Source organism: Carlito syrichta, unplaced genomic scaffold (genome assembly GCF_000164805.1).
Source record: "Carlito syrichta isolate Samal-C Ts95f unplaced genomic scaffold, Tarsius_syrichta-2.0.1 Scaffold95507, whole genome shotgun sequence".
Lineage (NCBI taxonomy): Eukaryota > Metazoa > Chordata > Mammalia > Primates > Tarsiidae > Carlito > Carlito syrichta.
Window position 1 is genome coordinate 38,282 of NW_007039603.1, and position 13,021 is coordinate 51,302.

At 36.7% G+C, this 13,021-nt stretch overlaps 1 long non-coding RNA gene across 1 annotated transcript in view; it reads left to right on the forward strand.

Annotated features, from left to right (window-relative positions):
- Positions 1-13,021, forward strand: part of LOC103264120 — a 50,406-nt gene that overhangs the window by 7,207 nt on the left and 30,178 nt on the right. Inside the window, exon 3 of the long non-coding RNA XR_504552.2 lies at positions 5,663-5,754. This is a non-coding gene — a long non-coding RNA (uncharacterized LOC103264120). The remainder of the gene's footprint in view (positions 1-5,662; positions 5,755-13,021) is intronic.

Consider the following 13,021-nt stretch of genomic DNA (forward strand, 5'->3'; position numbering starts at 1 on the left):
TGATTTTGGAAAGGTTTCTTGGTCTCTCTTGTCTTAGTTTGCTGAGCCATTAATTAGGAATAATATTTGTACCTACCTCATACTGCTGTAAAGAGGAATAAATGAGTAAGTGCCTATAAAGTGCTTAGAACAATGCCTAGTAAAGAATTAGTGATATTGATGTTCACTGATCATGTTGCTATTGCTATTACATGTGGAACTGGACCATAATGGTAAGACTTAATCTGAAAGAACTAGAATCAGCACACAGCTCATAAAATATCACCCATAAAGCACAAATTCACATCACAACTCATATTCTCGCCACTCTTCCCTTATAACATCCATATTGATTGCACCCAACCTATAGCACCTAGAAGCATCTATCATAAAGAGTGTCTACATAACACCCAGACTCATCACACAACAGCTAGACACACTAAAATGTACAGACATATCCATGAAACAGAAACTTATTCATACAAAGACTCATCCCAGGTCGACCAAATGCTCCCCATCATACACATACATGCTCCACATTACACACATTCATCCCAGTATACTACATTGGCTCTGCAATACAAACAACTCACATCAAAATTCCCAGAAACAACCCACAATCCACACACATAGCTCAGCTTGGCTACAATGAACAGAAAAGCCTCATAATACAAGAAACCAGGACATGCCCTACAACACACAGATTTTCTCCATGATATACATACTGTTCCAGCAAAATGATCTTGCCTATGCAACACTAAAACTAGCCTCATGGAACACAGATGTGCTGGACAACACACATTAAAATATCTCATAATGCACATATATGTCCTAAAACACAGACTTCCTCCACTACACCCATACATACCTTATATCATCCAAAATTGACTGACAACCGCATACTTGCCTAATAACACATGGCAATACCCCATAATAAAAAGTCTGTCCTTACCACACACAGTTTGGCCAAAAAAGTTTTCCTGCTATTACTTTCCTTACAGCAGCACACCCCACAAAGGATGGTTCACACACAGATACAATGCGTAGATATGTTCTCAACAGACAAACTTTCTGCACAAGACCAAGGCTTTCCATGAAACACTCGAATTCTCTTCACATCATACAAACTCACATCCCAAACTCCAGACTAATCTACCGACCCATGGACATGCTCCACAAGACATGGATAAAACCACAACACACAGACATACTCAGAACATATGAACTTACAGAGACTCTACCCTTAACACCCAGATAGACTCAATAAAACACACCTCTGCCTTTATAAAACCTAGCCTAGCATCATGGAAAATACACATGGAATCAACAAGGCACAGACATATCCCACTTCAACCAGCCTTGCCCTATAGCACCCAGACACATTTGAAACACAGAGATTCATTCCACCATACTCAGACTAGCTCAAAGCACCAAAAGAGGAGCCATGGCATATGGACATAATTCCAAATATATAAATACTTCTCACACATATATAAAACATATAAATATATAAATCTTCTTATAATTGTTCATCCCACAAAACCCTTCTTTGCTCCACAACACCAACACTTACCTTTCAGCACATAGAAATTCTTGATGATATATAAAAACTTCCTACAATTACAGACATGTTCATGATACTATGCTTTTCTGTAACACACCCAGACTTGCTTCAAGGCACATAGAATCACTCCATGACAGCTGAACTCACCCAATGACACCCAGCAAAATAATGAGCATGATCTCTAATACACATAATCTCCAGACAACAAAGTCTGGCCCTGAAAAAATGGGGTTGTTTGCACAGCACCAAAACTTTGAGAGCACCAAAAAATGCTGAGCGAAAACACACATAAAACCCCATGATACATAGACATTCCTCACAACACCAAAAGTCACGCCATTAATACTGAGTCTCACCGCAGCACATCGACACAGAGACTCAGACTATCACTTGAAATCCAGATCTACCCCCACCACATCCTAAGACCCCATGTTACCCAGACTTACTTTTCATAATTGCCAGACTTGACCTGTAATAGCCTTACTGGCTCCATGACAACCAGACCAGACTATTCATACAACACATAGAAAGGACCACTGCAATGTATGCTTGTCTCCACAACACTGAGATTTTTATTATAAACACATAGAAATGACGCAAAACACACACAAGGTCTGCAATGCCAAGATTTGTCCTCATAATCCCCAGATTTGCTGAACAACACCCAGAATAGCCCTACAAAACCAAAAAAAAAAAAAATGCACCACAACAAGCACACATGCCCTGCAACACCAGGTTGTGCCTTCTACCACATGGCATGCTCTATAACACACCAACTTCCCAATAATATACACTGACTCCACAGTTACTTGCCTCAACAAGTAACTGTGAGAAGTGTTGAATAACACACAGAAAAATCCCATAAAACGCAGATATGCCACACAACACTGAGATTCATCTCATAACACTCAGGTTTGCCTGTGATGGTAGATGCACCCTAACACACCTAGACCTACTCCACAGCACCCTGACTTGTTCTTCAAAACCAGAAATACCACGTATCACTCAAACACTTCCCAACAACTAGTATTGCCTGGAAATCCAGACTTGCCTCACAACATACAGTAATAACCTACAGCCAAAAAACTTCTCACAACTTACAGATTGGCCACCAAAAAAAAAACATCTTTTTCCTTTCACACTGGTGCTTGCCTCATAGCACATAGAAACAGTGGATAAAATACAGAAAATCTCACAGTGTACTGGTATGCCTTATAACACACAGACTCACTTCACAACCCCTAGACTCACCCTGTAATATCCAGACTGGCCCAGTAACACAGAGATAATACCCACAATAAGCAGACATGCCCCCAAATATATAAATTTATCTCACAACACACATATTGTCACCACAAACACTTTTTTTGCCTCTACAACAACAACAAAAAACTAGTTTCACAGAACAGAGAAATGCTGGACAGTGTACAAGCAATTAAAAAAAAAAAAACACCTCACAGACATAGCATTCATCATCCAGATTTGTTCCATAACAATAAGACAATCCCTGGACACACATATCTACCCCACAACATTAGACCAGTTCCATAAAATTACTTCTTGCTTCTACGTTAACAAGACTTGCCTCACTCAAGCTTGAAGTGCAGGAGAACATCCAGACAAAACCCCTAACATACATAAATGTCACACAGATTCACTCCATGACATGAAATATATACATATTTAGCAGAGATGCATACATATACAGATTTACAATCACAGAAGCATATATCTACACACATAGACATATAGATGTAGGCCCAAAGAGACACAAAAAGCTATACACTGGCAAACGCGTCTACATTCTCACACTAACTCATTCAGCTACACAAGAGGAGCATGCAAAGCCACATTCACATGCAGAAACACAGGTAAATCCAAAGAGACATGGCATGTGCACAGAGACAGAGATATAAACACACTTACACTCCTACAGACTCACATAGAGATGACAAGTTTGCACAGATGCATGCAGAAATATATATATAAATGTCCAAATGTTTATAGACATTTATAAACATGCAGACATGTCATATAAATGTACACATACATGTGGCAATGCACCAATATATACCTGTAAAAACACAGAGACACACAGATACACAAAGAAGTTTGTGTCTGTTGACCTGTACAAATAGACATAGAAACGTGTATCCACACTGAAAGAGTCCAGCATACCTTCACAGACACATACTTGTGCAGGCAATTGTGTGTAGTCATATGTATAAACACAAGCATAGTTGAGCATGCATATTACAGAGGCATGACACAAACAAACCCAGGAACAGAGATACATTTGTACTACAAGATGCACAATTCCCATGCCATATTGAATGCTCACATGCATACAGCAACATAAACAACTGCAAATGGACACGCATATACTCACTAAGAGATTCATCCAAATATATTCATTTGCATGCTGACAGATTTATGCAGATACACACATATGGTTCCATAGACATGCAGATGGTCATACAAACATATGCGTGTAAACACAGGTGGATGATCACATAAACACTAAGGCATGCTCATGTGAATATAGAAGCACCTAGACACAGACAAACAGACTAACAAGCTAGAATGTTCAAGTACAGACACAGATTCACACCCAGATGCACATACATATGTTATGTACACATAGATACATAAGCATGTGGAAGCTAACATGGATGAATGTTTGCAAGCAGTAAACATAATGACCAAATATGTCCACACAAACACAGGTGCTATCTTGTATGCATGGATTCATGCAGTAATAAATGCAGGTAAATACAGGCATGGACTCACAGACTTACATATGTACGCACAGACATGGTAATGGTCCCTAAAGAAGACAAGATTTCACCCATTTAGATGGTGACACACTCAAAACCCCTCTTACAGGCACATGTACAAAGAGTTCTAGAAATGCACCTGCATATACAGACGTGTAAGTGCACATGCAGATGTACACTCAGATTCCATGTACATTCTCACAGAAATACCCAAGCAGCCCACATACTAAGCATATAAAGGTAAGAGACATACACATATATGTATTGTCAATGCATACTTAAACACACTCCAAAATGTGCATAAGCACATATAGATATCCACAGACACACAAATGCATAGGTACACAGACATGTATTTTCACATATCAATTCATATTGGCACACAAGGTAATCAACAAATGTATGCTTATGCTCACGACACAAAAGCCCTAAATGCACATTGAATATATGAATGCACCACATACACATGTGCCAATATAGGTATGCGGATGCATTAGCAGACTTAATCATACCACAGACAGAAACACATACTTGCACATGCACAAACATAAAGACACATGCAGATGTATATATATGAAAACACAGACACCTGACCACAAATAAACACTTTGTCAAAGGATGCTGTGACTTATAATTTGCCCTTGTCTTAGCCTTTTCAAGAAAGAATAAAAATTATAAATTCTGACCAGGTGTGGTGGCTCACGCCTGTAATTCCAGCATTTTGGGAGGCCAAGACAAGAGGGTTGTTTGACAGGAGTTTGAGACCAGCCTGGGCAACATGGAAAATCTTCATCTCTAAAAAAAAAAGCAAATTAACCTGGCATGGTAGCGTATGCCTGTAGTCTCAGAGACTCAGGAACCAGAAAGATTGCCTCAGCCCAGGAGATCGAGACTGGGGTGGACCATGATCAAGCCACTGCACTCCAGCCTTGGCGACAGAATAAGACCCTGACTCAAACATAACACATAACACTCAGTGAAATGAAGGTCTTAGCCTAGTGCGTAGAATGTCACAGATGCTGCTGCTAACTGCTGTTATTTTTTGGTTTGGCTACTGGCAAAGTGCTTAACTAGATAGCATTAGTTTATTTGTGTGTGTGTGTGGTCAAGCTGCATGATTATATCAGAGAGATGTATTAACCAACATTATTTGTAAATATATTAATAAATAATAATTTATTAATGTAAGACTAGATAATGTCAACAAATAAGGTCATTTCTGAAATTCACAGAGATGATAAGAACTTATGACCTTCCCTGGCAAATGGAATGACATGAAAGAAATATTTCCTGGTATTGTTTGTTGCTGTTGCTATCATTAATGTTCTTTTCCTTTTTGCAGGAGGAGATGGAAGATTCAGGAAGAGCAGAGAAAGGGATGTGGAGATAGGGCTTCGTGCCCAGTGCACATTTGCCACCTAGTGACCAAGTTGAGTAAGTACCATATTTGTGGATTGCTCAGAAACATACCCAAAACCATCCATTGCAAGGTTGTGTGACCCATCTGGCGAATAAGCTCACATATATCAAGTTACAGCGGTTTCTGCTACATCTAGAAATAAAAAAGAGTCATAAAATAAAAAGAAGTTTTTGCATTTGTGTGTCTGTGGTGTCTATCCACCACCCCAAATTTCCCTCTGAGCTTCACTGAGACCGTGTTCTTTAGCAGTGGTCTTTACACTTTTTCATTATTTGCCATCTAAAATCATTTTGGAAAACGATATACTCCATTACACATCTTGAAGTTAACATTTGAAATTTCTTATCATAAATATAGCTGGGTGTGGTGACACGGACCTGTATTCCCAGCTACTTGGGAGGCTGAGGAGGGAGGATTGCTTGAGCCCAGGAGTTTTAGGCTGCAGTGAGCTGTGATGTTGCCACTGCACACCAGTCTGGGTAACAGAGTGAGACCCCTAACTCAAAAAAAAAAAGTTTAAGTATTTGGAGAGTTATCACTTCAAGCAAATTTTAAATATTATACTTTTAGATAAATTGAGTTCATCATATTTTTGCAAGCATTTAATGAAATAAAAAAACCATACTAATTTGAAACTTTTTATTGCTGTTTAAAAAGAGCCAGAATAATGAAGGAAGTCTTTAAAAGAAATTTTACATGATTTTTCCACCTCCAATATCACCATTTCAGTTTCCCTTACATAACTTATCCTAAAGTAATATATTTATTATGTTTAAAGGTTCTTTTTTTGTCATCTTACCATTAATCTCTACAAAAGGTATATAGGGATTGAAATAAATTTTTTGTGACACAAATTCTGTAAGTATTAATATTTTTATTATTTAATTAGTAGTAGTACACAGTTAATCAGAAGAGCATAAAATATTACACATTTTGATAAGTGACTAGTAAAGCTGAAAAATAAAATTAGTTAGAATTACATCTCTTAAGTGAACATGACTTTTTTCCAAATTAGTTCTTGAATCTGAGGATGACATATGCTTTTTTCTAATGAGACAAACTGCAATATAAATTTTGTTCTTGTTTTTTTATTTTATAGATGAAAGAACTCAGAATATATTGTTCCCATAAATAAGTAGAAAAGAATGAAATGGGTGTCCAAGTCATGGGCCAAAAAACACACAATGACATATCATCAAACATAATTTTTTCTTCTTTTATTATTTCTTTTAAAAATATGGGGTACAAGCCGGGCTTGGTGGCTCAGCCTGTAATCCCGCGCCTTTGGGAGGCTGAGGTGAGTGGATTGCCAGAGCCCGCGGGTTCGAGACCCGCCTGGGCAACTTGGTGAGACCTCATCTCTACAATAAATAAAAAAAATCAGCCGGGCGTGGTAACGCGCGCCTGTAGTTCCAGCTACTCGGAAGACTGAGGCGGAAGAATCGCCGGAGCCCAGCAGGTCGAGGCTGCGGTGGCCGGGAGCGGCCCCTGCACTCCAGTCTGGGTGACAGCGTGAGACTCCAACTCAAAAAAAAAAGGTGTACAATTCAAACTTAGGTACATAAGTGGTCACAAATCAAAAATTTTTAAGTAAAATTTTAGTTTTTGACAGAGAACTTGATTAGGCCTTTAATTCTGTGAAAACAAAGAAACCCTCTGATTTACTAAAGGATTTGTTGCCGAGTTATTTACTAATTAAATTTCCGAAAAGTTTACTAAAACGGCTTTCTAGAATTAATCAAATGACTGTTATATGTTATGCTTTCATTTTGAGACATAATTTTCAATCAACTATACTTATAAAAATCTGAGAAAATAAAGTACTTACAGTAATATATCTTTGCCAATACAATAATTTTAATAAAATACTTTTAACTTATTATTAATCCTTTGAATATAAAACTTGAGGCTACAGATTTGAATCAACAACTTTATAGAAAATATTTACAATATAATTTAATTGACAAAAGCAGTGTTCATATCAACATAATTGGCCAAATCCAATTTACTTTCAGAAAAAGTGTCTGACTTCATTTTTCAATAAAAAAGTGTTAATATACATTTTGAGGAGCCTTATTAAAACCAGGGAGAGGTCAGTTATTGGACACCTCTTTTAAATAGATAACTAACAAAGTAGATATAAGATTAGAATAAAAATGAGATTTTCATCCACTTCAAAATAAATTAAGAAATTAAATAATAATTTTCTTACATGCAATTTTAAATTAAATGATGTAATATGTAGCCATGCTTGAAACAAGAAATACACGCATGTATATTTTGGAACATTGGGTTGAATTTTTGGGAATAATTAACTAAGACTGACACACCTTTTTAAATCCATGAATTTAGTTACACCACAAAACAAAACTTTTCAACTATATTTTATAAGCCATAAATGTAGGTATTGCTAAAAAATAATTGACCTAGCAATTAGCATTCTATTTTACTTTTCATAACATAAAGTAGAAAATATAAAGATTGTTAATAAAATGAAATGAGGATCTATTTTAATCTATTTTAATTAGAAAATATACTTTAAGATACAGTTTGAGCAAATAGGTTCTAACAATTTTAATTGAGCAATGTGCCCTATATGAAGGAAATCACATACAATATCTTTTTTAAAATAATTTTTAAAATATATTTTATTTTTTGATAGATTATATTTGTTTTTATTTATGGAGTACATGCAAAATTTTGTTGCATGTGTAGAATGTGTAATAATCAACTCTGGGTATTTTGTGTATATATCACCTTGAGTATCATTCCTATATGTTGGATACGTTTCAGGTCTTCTCTTTTAGCTATTCTGAAAAAAATGCAATACATTGTTGTGAACTGTAGTCAGCCTACTCTGCTATCAAAAATTGGAACGTATATAAGCGTTTCATTAATTATACACTATTTAACTGTGTTTCTACCCATTAACCAATCTCTCTTCATCCCCCTACCACCTACATACTGTCCCCAGTCTCTGGTTTCTATCATTCTACTTTCACCTTCATATGATCAACCTTTTTACCTCCCATATATGTGAGAACATTTGATATTTGTCTCTCTGTGCCTGGTTTATATTACCTAACATAATGACATCCTGTTACATCCATGTTGCTGCAAATTGCAGAATTATTTATTTTTTATGACTGAATAGTATTCCATTGTATATATATACTACATTTTCTTGATCCATCCTACTGTTGATAAACACTTAGATTGATTCCATATCTTGGCTACTGTGAATAATGCTGCAATAAACATGGAGGTATATGCAGCCCTTTGATATATCAATTTCTTTTCCTTTAGATAAATACCCAGTAGTGGGATTGCCAGTTTCTATAGAAAGGTTTTATTAGTGCAAACATTTTTTAGTATTCGGAAACTGTCCAATTATATTTAAAATCAGCATCAGCAATATATATTGCTATTAAGTGTATCTCCTGATAGTATCCCTACTTATGCACTTTTTGAAAATAATACCTGCCACAGTAAACTAGTTTGAAGACCACTATTCTAGACTGTCTCCAGCTATATTATTCCAGAGCAATATAATGTTGTCATTATTGGAATAACCAGTTTATTGTAGTTGACATTCACAAGTGGGCGGTGGAAGTAGCTGCCACTCTTGAATTTCTGCCAAATGTTTCTGTGATTAATCATGTTTGAGTAAAATGTTCTGGAAGAGATTTTTTTCTTTGTTTTGTTGATAGATACATATATTGACTAGACCCGTGTTGTCCAGTACGGGAGTCACAATCACATATGGCTACTTAACATTAGAAATATGACTGGTAGGTAGCAGACAACAGACACTCTGGCTATTGTCCTCACAACATGCCTTTCCTTGAATAAATCCATGTTTCCTAGTTCAAAATAAAAAAGAAACATGGCTAGTAAAAACTGAGATATGCTGTAAGCGTAAAATACATACTGGATTTTAACGACACAGCAAATATAAATTAAACATCTCACTGATATTTTCACAGTAATTTCATGTTGACATCAAAATATTTCAGGTATATTGTTAACTGATGCATATCATTAAAATTGATCTCAGTTGACTACTAGTCTTTTTAAAATGCCACAACATGAAAATTTAAAATTAAATCTAAATCCATCCAAGTTGCTGCAAAGTTCATATGTTTGTCCTTCTTATAACTGTGTAATATTCCATTGTGTATGTGTAAAACTTTTTTTTTTTATCCAGTCCAGTTTCGATGGGCAGCATGGTTGACGTTCTCTCATAAGCAGACCTTAAACATTTACTATAATACTATAAGAAAGGGATTGGCAGTAGTGGGATACTACTGAGGTGAGGGGGGATCATGACATCAATAAGGGCACCTGATCTCAAACCAGGCAAAGTGGGGACCAAAGGGAGGCCCAAACTTTATCTATTTAATGTCTACTTTTATATCAAATCCTGAATGGTATGCTACATCTTTGCAATAAAATATATATAAAAAATAAAATTTGAATTTACTTGCATGGATCGCATTATATATATTATTGATTGCACTGTATTGTATGATAGCACTTGTTTAAAGCTTATATTGAAAATCTCTAACTTTCTCTAAAACCACAATTATAAAAAAACTTATTGTCCACTAATCTGGTCCAGTACATTGGTGTTCTGATGTAACTGGTACCTTTTACTAGTAGTTGGTGTTCCATGTTGGGAATTTCTTCTTTTTTTTTGAGTTGGAGTCTCACTCTGTCACCCAGACTGGAGTGCCTGATCGCTCCCGGCCACCGCAGCCTTGACCTGCTGGGCTCCGGCGGTCCTTCTGCCTCAGCCTTCCAAGTAGCTGGAACTACAGGCATGCCCTACCACGCCCAGCTAATTTTTTATTTATTGTAGAGATGAGGTCTCGCCAAGTTGCCCAGGCAGGTCTCAAACCCGTGGGCTCAGGCAATCCACTCACCTCGGCCTCCCAAAGCGTGGGATTACAGGCTGAGCCACCGAGCCCGGCTCATATTTGAAATTTTTATGTAACACTAAGAAAATATTATTTCCAAATGAACTATGATATAATGTTTTCACATTCATTGAATTTTAATTTTATACTTGCTGAGTTATTTTAGACCTATTTAGATATATATTTGTAGTAGATATTATGATACAGCAACAGCCATGACCAAGTTTGAGTGTACAAAATATCCACTCCCATTCAGTTGCCTCCTGGCCCATAGTGACTGTAAAATGGCATTATAAGACACATTATGATTTCAGACATGTGAAAAAACATGCGTCTTAGAACCAACTAAATACGGTATGTCATTTATCAAGAGAAAAGAATCATGGAAGGCAGAAAGCCAAACTCCAAGATATCAGCCTAATGAAAGCACCTTTTCTGTGCATTATTGTATTTACAAAAATTAAAATGTGGTTTTAATTTAAAATTAGTTCTCTTAAATAGTCCTCTAAAATAACATTACATAATGCATTTCATTATAATTGGTATTGGTTTTCCAAGCATTCTGTTCTTTGTTTCCTGGCCTGGACGTGAGAGGGCTAGGGAAAAATGGTGACAGGTGGGGCAGGGCTGGAGATAGACTGCATCTGTCTAGTATCTCTGTTGGGAGAACCACTCAGCTCAGTCTTCTGTGAGACTGTGCCTTCAATGCCTCTGTTTGTTTTTCATAAGTGGGTTGACAAAGGGAACCTTTCTCCTTGTCACAGCATAGTTTAGTCTTAGTATAATCAACGTATACTTTTTTGAATGAAGTGCCAGGGAGAGGAAGGAATTGAAATTGAACTGTTTTCCCAGTTCTTGTTTTTTTAATTTTTAATTTTAAAGATGTGGGGTACAATTCAGGGCTAGGTATACAAATGTTCATTATGCAGGTATCATTGTTGATGAGGTGATAGTTCTTGTTTTCTATTGTATTCAAGACTGTCAACAAGGTTCATTGAAATTCTACAGGAAGTTCATTATCTCAAAAGTCAATAAAATAAAAAGCAGATTTGTCATCCAGGAACTATGACACATTTCTGATTCAAATGGTCCCCTGATAATATAAGAGACTTACAAGAGGTAACAAAACGCAAGTTTTTATGAAATAAGAAGAATAAGAGAGCAAATGACATATTTCCTCCCTTGTTCCTACAGTGAAATCTTATTGAAGACATAAGTGACTTTTGAGGGTTCATAAGCAGGGCCAACTTCATGAGCTGTTGATCTGTGCTTTCACACAGGGCCCCTTGCTTTGAAGGTCTTCAGGCTTTGCTTAATGCTCTGCTGTCACTGTCTTGAAATTCCTAAGAATTTTAGAAAAAGGGGCCCCACATTTTCATTTCACACTATTCTCACAAATTGCATAGCTGATTCTGTTCAAAAGGAGATACTTGCTAGTGGAAAATTACCTGAAGTTGCAAAATTAAGCTATAAGCATTACTTTCCCTTTTCTTTGGGAAATATATATGTATTTTTAAATTTTTAGAGTTGTGTGGTGCCTGTGAGGATTTGCTACATAAATATATTGCATAAAGACATGATTTGGGTATCTAGTGAGCCCTCCCCCCATAATGAACATGGTATCCAATGGGTAATTGTGTGCCCTTTATCACCCCTCTCTTCCCCCCTTCTTTAGCAGTGCCCAGCATCTGTTGTTCCCACTTCTGTGCTTGTACACCCAATATGTAGTGCCCGCTTATGAGTGAGAATGTGTGATATTTAGTTTTTTTTACAATAGTTCACTTGGAATGATGGCCCCAGTTGTCCATGTTGCTGCAAAAGACAGACTTTTGTTCTTCTTCCTAGCTGTATAGTATTCCACTGTGAATCTGTACCACATTTTCTTTATCCAGTCTACCTTTGATGGGAACCTGGGTTGATTCCATGTTTTTGCTGTTGTGAATAGTGCTGCAATAAATATATGTGTGCAGGTGTCTTTTTGGTAGAGTGATTTACGTTTCTTTGGCTATATTCCCAGAAGTGGGATTGCTGCATAGAGTGGTAGCTCAGTTTTTAGTTTTTTGAGAAATTACTACACTGCTTTTCATAAAGGCTGAACTAGGCTTACATTCTCACCAACAGTGTAGAAACATTCCCTTTTCTCCACAGCCTCGCCAAAACCTGTTGTTTTTTGACTTTTAAATGATAGTCATCCTGACTGGTGTGAGGTGGTATCTCATTATATTTATGTAAGGGTAAAAACAGATGTAAAAAGATGACTTATTTTCTTCTGAAGCTTGAAGTGTGGGTGGCAAACACCTTCCATGGGCCCTAGGGGCCTGAGTTAGAATTGGCAGGTATTCCAGGGCATCCTAGAGCCAGA